The sequence below is a fragment of the Phyllostomus discolor genome, chromosome 4 (assembly GCF_004126475.2).
Source record: "Phyllostomus discolor isolate MPI-MPIP mPhyDis1 chromosome 4, mPhyDis1.pri.v3, whole genome shotgun sequence".
NCBI classification, from domain to species: Eukaryota; Metazoa; Chordata; class Mammalia; order Chiroptera; family Phyllostomidae; genus Phyllostomus; species Phyllostomus discolor.
Window position 1 is genome coordinate 120,548,845 of NC_040906.2, and position 8,574 is coordinate 120,557,418.

General features: G+C 37.0%; 1 pseudogene; it reads right to left on the reverse strand.

Moving 5' to 3' along the window:
* Positions 1-7,320: 7,320 nt before the first annotated feature.
* On the reverse strand, positions 7,321-8,326 carry LOC114494984 (annotated as a pseudogene).
* Positions 8,327-8,574: the final 248 nt, after the last annotated feature.

Sequence of the window (8,574 nt, forward strand, 5' to 3'; positions counted from 1 at the left end):
ACTGAGATAGAGAACAGGCTGACAGTCACCAGAGGGGAGAGGGGAGGGGATTATAGGGGAAGAGGGTGAAGGGTTTGCAAGAACTATTATAAAGGACACATGGATAATAACAAGTGGGAGTGGAAACAGGGGAGGGAGGTGGAGGAGGATGGGGTGGTGGGGAAGGGTGGAGGGAGAAGCAGAAAACGGTACTTGAACAACAATAAAAATGTTAAAAAATAAAAATAAAAATGGAGTTTCACATTCACAAAATTATTTTTTAAACTCTTCAGTATTTTTTAAAAGATTTTATTCACTTATTTTTACAGACAGGAAGGGAGGGAGAAAGAAAGGGAGAGAGACATCAATGTGTGGTTGACTCTCCAGTGCCCTCTACTGGGTACCTGGCCTGCAACCCAGGCATGTGCCCTCACTGGGAATTGAATCCTTTGGTTCACAGGCTGGCACTCAATCCACTAAGCCACACCAGTCAGGGCCCCCTTCAGTATTTTTTATCTGACTTGAACAGGTAGAATTGAGCAGACTCTTCATTTACTACCACCTCCACCACCACATTCAAGTTGAAATAATACATATGAGATGGGACCCCCCAAAAATACAGAATTACTTTGTGGAGGGTGGGCACCTTGTAGTACAGGCTTCCTCCACTAAGTGAGTGTTCTGGAACCCATCTGTATCAGTGTACCAGCTGGCATTGTTGTGAGAGGCTGCGTTCAGCTTCAGTGAATTTTTTTTGAAGATTTTTTCAATGTGTTTGCCCATTTCATGATGGGTGATTTATGGGTACACCTGCCCACACTGAGCTGAGTGTTCAGCAGTTTCTGACTGAAAACAACATGACCTTTGGGCCTCACCTTTCCTATTCACTCAATCTTACCCCAAGTGAGTTTTTTGTTTGTTTCCCCAGATGAAAAAAGTCCTCAGATAGAAAAGTTTTGCCTAGGTGGAAGAGGGAAACAAACAAACAAAAAATGTTAAGAGAACTAAACACGTCAAAATCGATGAGTTCAAAAACTGTTTTGAGCAGTGGAAAAAAATGTCTTGATAGGTGTATTGCATCAAATGGCGAATGCTTTGAAGGTGACTGAAGTTTAAACATGTAAGAATAAATACACAATTTTTTATAAATAAATTCTACTTTTGGGGGATCCCACTCATATAGGCACTAATAAATACTGTCCGGTAACAAACAGGTACTACATGGAAGGAAGGCCAGCTGTCCTCTCTCCCAGTGCCCTTTCTCCTAAACATGCCCTTTGTGATATGGGTTTCAATGTTCTTTAATAAACTCAAAGGGGGCATTTTGGTGGTAATAGAAATTCAGTCTAGAACTTTTTATTCAGGAAGTGCGTGATTTATAAATCCTCCTAATCCAAATTCATTTTAAGTGCTTATTATTTTTTGTCTCGACACAAGTTTTTTTTTTTTTTTTTATATTGAGTATATCTGCGCTCTAGGATTCTTTACTATCCTTGGAATTGCAATTTCCTAACATTTCATAATAGTTTTCACACCATCCCATGTTGGTCCCTTAAATTATCAAATTTGCTGTGGGCAATTATTTTCAACAAGAAATACAAACTGAAAGAAAATAAGAGATTCTCTATTTATACAACTATTGTTAGGAACATATATTACAAAAAATTAATGAATGTATAAAGGATGCTACTACATAAAGTGTAAAATCTTTCACAAAACTTTAGCTCATGATTTTACTAAATAAAATGTAATCTAAAAGACATCAGAACAATTTTTCCCTATGTATCATTATATTTTATTACGTATTTTATACATATTTTGTTCCCAGAGAGAAATTTATAGTTTTAATCTCATTATATTTTCCCAGAATATAAAATTTAAAGTCATACCTATAATATTGGATAACAATATTGGATGTTTATAACAGCAAAATATTGTTGTGATCAGCATTTTCAGTATGTACATAATAAACCCTTATATTTATGGTAAGCTATTTGTCAAGGTGTTCAAGGAAATGCAGCTAATATATCATTACTGAGAAAGTAAGTTATGTAGTTACCATTACAGTGAATGCTCTCTGCAGGCAAACATAATTTTTTTCTGATTTGTTCAATGTTTCACATGTGGAATTCATAAATGAAGACTTGTCATTAAGAGTAATATAGGGGCTCTAGGAAAAGTGTTCAATCAGGAGGAAAAACCTGAGTTCCAAAGTGTTAATGGTGAAATGACAGCAAAGGCCGAGTGCCCTCTGATCCTGAGAGCCTACGTTTCTAAGCAGAGGGTCATATATAGTATATATATTTCCATAATGTTAATATTTGTATATGAAATGTCCATAGTATTGAGAGTTCCTTTTTATATGTCTTTCTTTGTATATGACATTATAGTTATTTATGTAACAATAATATTAAGTGCCAGACACTTGAGCAAAACCTTTTAACCTGCATTTATATAATCCTTAAAATAATCCTGTAGGATAGAAATTATTTATTTATTTTAAATTTTAGGAAAACCAAGTTCACAGTGAAAGTCCCATAGTAAACAAGCAAAAAGTCAATCTGAAATTTAAACTCAGCTCTGTGTAACTCATCTCTAGGCTCTCACTGCCCCACGGTGCTTAGGGCTCCCTTTTCGTAGGGTTGCATACCACGCATCTAAATTCATTTCTTGACATCTCTGTACCCACAATCCTACAGGTCAAATGTGGTTAATGGATATTTAATTTAAACAAATCTGGTGGTCATAGTGGCATATAAACACATCTGAAGAAAAAATCAGGAATCCTGCATTCCCACTCAGGAGCTGGCTGAAAGTAACAATATAACCATAAGGTGCTTCTCCTTTGTGTGCTTCAGTTTTTTGAGATATAAAGGGAGAACTAATTGATTGTTGTGAAAATTATAGGCTATCATGGATTTGAAATCTAGTCCATTCTACAGATGGGAGCTATTGGCAACAAAGATAAAATCGATAGTCCCAGGACTGGTCTTTGCTCCAAGTGTAGCTTGCCAATGCCATTATACCAGCCAAAACTTCAAACCCTTGCTTTGGGATATAAATTTCACCTCCTGCTTGTTTTGTGTTTTCTCCTTGGCATGACAGGCACCGAAAACTTTCTGTAATAGAATGAAATGGAAATAGAGTCCAGTACTGAAATATAGAATTGAGGACCATTCCGCACATTTCTTATTCAGTAATTGATGCTTTTGGTAAGTTCCTCAAAAAATGCTGAGATAGAAGCAACTCAAAGAGTTTAAAACTTCATTATTATTTATGTTTTTTGATTATTTCTTAACACAGTCACAGTAGTATTTTTGTGTGACCTGACAAAAATATTAAATTGATGGCTAATTTTATAGTTTTCTCTGCCCTGGCTGTTCCTCCAGCAGCAGGTGGCTCCCTTGAGCTATACTTTTGTGATTCAGAGGGCCTGGAATTCACCCACCACTTGTGTATGGCAATCCTCTCTAAACATCATGGAAGGAAAAGCCAACTAAGTCCAGAAAAAATCCAGATAATCATATTACTTTCAAAGTGCGCTAAGTGTTAATTCTGTGTTTCTGAGTATATGCTGGAAATATTGGTAATGTACAGATTCTCTCCTCATTGAGGAAAACAACTTGCATATGTTTCTCCTCTAGTTTCCCTGATTCAGGATTTATTATGTGGTGAATTTATAATTCTCTTGAGATTAAACAAAAAAGATTTATTAATTCATTGACATGCTCATCTGTTATAAACTTTTCTGCCCTTATATGCTTGACGGTGATGAGAGATGAAAGCGAATGAATTATACATCACACTGTCAACATTTGATGTTTTACCAAATCGGGTGGATATTTTTCCTTTATTGGATCAACACTGTGTAGTGATTCCCGTGCACAGCTGGAAGCCCCAACCAGGCTATTTTTACGTTAAATGATCTTAGGTTTCATAGCTTAAACATTTTATATTGGGAAGGCAGAAAATGACTTTATATTTTGTCTGTGCTTGGCAGGTTACTTTCAAAATATAGAATTCTGCCTCTGTTTTTGCGGTATCTACCCCTTATTTTGGAAAGCAACACTTTGAGCAGAGAGTGCTGGGGGTTCCCTGTGTTCAGTTGCTTAAGTTTCAGGCCAGAAATTTTATTACCATACAGGGTGGCAGAAAGTGACTGCCAAGATAATTAAAACTAAAGCAAAACCAAGCAAATCTGATTCAAACATGTAAATAAATAAATACATCCAATCTCTAAGCCAGGGGTTCCAATGCTAAATACCTTCAGAAACCAGAGAGATAATAAAGATTAGAGAAACAAATCAGTACAGTAAATGAACCATCTGGAAAAGGAGAAATGGAAGCTTTATTTCTGCCTGACAATATTCATAGGCAAAAACTTTAAATCAATATGCTAAATAAACAAAATGGATCTAGCTGTAATTTAATGTTGAATACATGTTTAAGGCTCATGTGGTGAGGTCAGAAGAATGCCGACTCTTGCCTCTCTCCTTTTTGTTTTGTTCTGAAGTAGAGAGTGCTGATAGGAACAAAGAGCCGTGAGCCCGTGGGAGTATTCTAATTACCAGCAACAGAAACCTAGATGGATAAGATTCAGATGAAATGAGATAGAGAATAATGGCTCAGAAAGGACACATTTTAGTAGAGATAACATCCTAATCAAGATATGTTGTATGCTTCAAAACAAACCATAGTAGAATAGATATCATTCATATTAACTGGATGCTTCGACATTTATTCAGGTAAATTCCAGGTTTCTCTTAGATAATAGAAATGAGTAGAGTTCAGGGGAGAATTGGATACATCCGGCTCCTTCTTTGTATAAAAATAGCATGTTAGAAATAAAAGGAAACTTAGATAATATTTAGGTAAGAATAGTCTTATCTTACAGATAAGAGTCTGAATTTCAGTTAGGTTAGATAACTAAAGTAAAAAATATTTTTAATGACTAGAACCCCCTTGTTTCTTAACTTTATGTTCATATTATTGCCCACCTCCCAGCTGTGAACAAAATATAAAGCATCTGCTATATTTCTCCCTACTTTACTATTTTCTAAGCCAATAGCTCTGTGCAATAGTAATTACACAGCTTCATCCAGCTGAAAAAGCTATCAAATTTCACAACATAAAATTAGTATTGGTAACTTGAATATCACGAAAGCAGTACTTACCTCTGGTAGCACAAACACAATTTTACTTGCTGTGGCAGCATGTGCCATGAAACATGCTCTTTTCAAATGAGGAGACTTCCTATTAAGACAGAGTATGAAATCCTTCGTAGATAGGCTGGGTAGAGATCCTGTCTCTTAAAGTTTATGTGTAAGGTCCAACACACTGTCACACTCACTGGAAGGCAGTATTTGATAATACCTCTTCAAACTCAGAACTTGAGTAAGCTACACATAAAATTCTTCACATTCAATGATATGATCGTGCGCTAGAAATTTTCCAAATTTAATACTGCATCCCCATCTCACTCATATTAAGGAATGTGTAATCAAGGATGCTATTTGTAGAGCACAATGGGATCTGCCCTATGTTCAGGCACACCTGTGAACCTTCAGGGGAACACTTTGGGGTAAAGTACCCCTGTAATTTGGAGCAATTGATACAATGCTCTACTTGAAAGTTTTATCATTGCATCATTGCATTATCCTTTTATCTCTTTATTCAAGTAATTCTGAGCATTATTAATCTATGTGCTTAGCACTGAACTAGTTCCTGACATGACAATAAAAAAGTTTGGACATGGAAGGTCCATCATTTTTGACCAGTGGGAAGGTCTCAATAATCGTTACCATAAAAAAAATTGGAGGTAGAAATAATCAAGAGAAAAAAACACATGGTAAAAGTAGCAGTCATAGAATAAAAATCTTGCTCTCTAAGTGTATAGAAAATGGATTATTTTACTAAAAAAGAAGAGTTTGCTAGAGGAAGTGATATTTGGAAATTCCCTAGCTCCCTGATAACTGAGAACGAAGTGAGACATACTGTGCCCCTCAGTACCGGAACCCATGCACAGCCAACTTTGTGTCGTGCTGTGTACCTCTTTTGATTAGAGCTCGCGGCCTTTATCAAACAGACCATTGGTTCCATCTATTGTGCACATTTTATTTTTATAAATACTAAAGAGTAAAAAGAGGATGTATGTTTGTCTATAGAAGCGATGAAGGGAAAAAAGTTTAACAGAAGATGACTAATGAACATAAGAAAAGCTCTTCAGTACAGCTGCTTTATTGTGATATGGTTTATGAGTCTGTTCTTGAACCGAGTAGGCTGCCTCTGAGCAGCCAAAATATTTTCTCTGGGTTCTCCCAGTCTCTTCTATGGTTCACTACATTTCAACATGTTCTTTAAAATCTTAACATCCTTTAATTTTTTTATGGTAGCAGATTTTTCAAATAGAGCTTTTTAAGAAAGTACATTTAACTAAGATTGAATAGGTACTTATAAAGTATATATATCCTGAAATGGTTAAGAATATAAATTATTAATGAAATGCTTATATCCATAGTACATTATACATTATACACATTTTTTAAGTTTTTATTTTATTTTTTAATGCTCATTTGAGAATATTTTAAAAAATAGATTTGAGAGAGAGCGAGCGAGAGAGGAGAGGGGCAGAGAGAGAGAGAGAGAGAGAAACATTGTTCAGTTGCCTCCCCTACATTTCCTGATTAGGAACTGAACCACAACTTAGGTATGTGCCCTGACCAGGAATTGAACCTGCAAACTTTTAGTGTATGAGAGGATGCTCCAACCAACTGAGCCACCAGGCTAGGACTGTATGCATTATTAAAAGGTCATTTTCTTTTTAGTAATAATGTGGATGAAACCACAATGTTTATTGTTTGTATCAAGTGAAGGTTAATACCCAGATAGCCACAAAAACAAAGCTCATGATAAAGGATATCTCTCAATCTGGTCAGGTGAAGTATTATTATTATGTTTAACATATATGAATACAACTGTAAAATGTACCAGTTTTTAACAGGAATTAAGGTCTTCATTTTAGATTTCCATTTACAATTTGGGGGCAGCACCCTGAGATGTTGGGCTGAGGATTGAATGTATATCTAGCTGGTTGATGACTATTTTAATGCTCTGTTTGGGGGGTATGAGGAGTTTGCTAACAGAAAAACCCTTGTGATTTAATGGAACACCATCAGCTATTAGTGCAGAATCTTGCTGGGCAAACTTGTTTTTATTTTCTAGGACACTTTGATGAAAAAACAGTGTCCAGTCAACTAAAGCACCAACCAAAATGACTGACACAAACCCCATCTTAGCGAAAATAGGCTGCCAATACAACCACCTTTTTCTTTTTCTTTCAGTCTCAGTTGGCCTCTGTTTCATCTGCTGCACATTCTGAGCTATGTTAGCTTTTCTGTCGTCTCAAATTTGTTTCTGTAGAACACTCTCACTGTTCTCCTCTCTACTGTCTTGCATTTTGGAGGATAGTCCTGTCACCTGTCAGTTTTTCTTCTTCTAACCCTATCCTGTTCCCATTGTATTTTTTCAGTCATTATTTTGGTTAACAGAGGACATAAGTCTTTAGAAAGTTCTTTCCACCATTTCTGTCTATTTGAATTTCCCTTTATAAACTTTTCTCCTTCTGTTATATTCATATATCAAATATGAGTTGATCTGGTGTCTGAATAAGTCCCATTTGATATTTTCTCATATTCAGTAACAGTTGTTCAGTGTTCATATCACGTTTTCTCCATCGGAACAAGACAGTTACCTACTAGAGAAAAGGTGCCCGGCCAACCAATGCCTGCACTACCGTAGATCACTGCAGGCCCATGTTCAGCATTCAAGGAACCAGAGTCTTTCACTTCAAGAAACTGAGAAATGAACCTGGTGATCCAGGGACTCCCAAATCTGGATCGAGGTGGTATAATGAAAGTGAGATATTGTTCTGGATTCACCACTACTGACGTCTTCTAAGTGCAGTAGATGTCCTGTGTAATATGACTTCACATCTCTGACAAGAACTCCACACTGACTCCTGTTTCTTTAAACCATGTCTCTCAGTCATGTTTTGTTGGCCAGTACTGTGCACATTTAACCAGTGTTTTCTCCACAACTCGGTTTAGTATGACAACTGCTTTCGTCTTTTGCTGCCAAACCAAGAATCAGAAATGACAGCCTGTACCAGGAAGTGGACCGTGTGTTAGGAGGTAACTTTTTTGCGCCTCTTTTATGTCAGCTAAGCTGGCATTCATATAATCATTTTCAGCTTTTTTCATTTTCACACAACTGTGATCTTCAAGTACAGCTGCTGCCAATGATTCTGAGCACCCAACTCTTGAAACTCACGCTGGATGGTGGCAGACATGGCCTCTGAAACCAGCTCGTCTTAGTGCAGCCTGTGCTGGCACATAGGCTCAGGCCCCTTTGCAAGCGTTTCAAAGTGCTGCAGCTGAGGAACATGCATGCCTTGCCTCCCCTCCCTATTTTTCTGAATAAAATTGGCCTCCCCAATTCTCTCTTTCCCTCCCTCTGTCCCTCCCTTTGTCCCTCCCTCTCTCTCTCCCTCTCCCTCCCTCTTCCTCCCCCCACCCCTCTCTCTCTCTCTCACATACA